The sequence below is a fragment of the Chrysochloris asiatica genome, unplaced genomic scaffold, assembly GCF_000296735.1.
Source record: "Chrysochloris asiatica unplaced genomic scaffold, ChrAsi1.0 scaffold00307, whole genome shotgun sequence".
In the NCBI taxonomy this organism is placed as follows: domain Eukaryota; kingdom Metazoa; phylum Chordata; class Mammalia; order Afrosoricida; family Chrysochloridae; genus Chrysochloris; species Chrysochloris asiatica.
This window is the reverse complement of record NW_006408825.1, coordinates 2,612,955-2,613,175: the sequence shown is the minus strand read 5'-3', so window position 1 is coordinate 2,613,175 and position 221 is coordinate 2,612,955.

Below are 221 nucleotides of genomic sequence, written 5' to 3'. Positions count from 1 at the left end.
CCCCCGGCTCCCGGCTCCCGGCTCCCGGCTCCAGCGGTGACGCGCGCGGCCGCTGGGGGGAGCCAGCGCGCGGCCGCGGCTCTGGGCTAGCCAGGGGCACCCCCGGCCTAGGTCCCCACGGCCGCACTCCACGCGGCTTCCTGGCTGCCACCTTGCCTCACCCTGTTAGACCCTCCGCTGGGAACAAGCGCCGGGACAGGTGGAAAGCAACCTGCGATAGC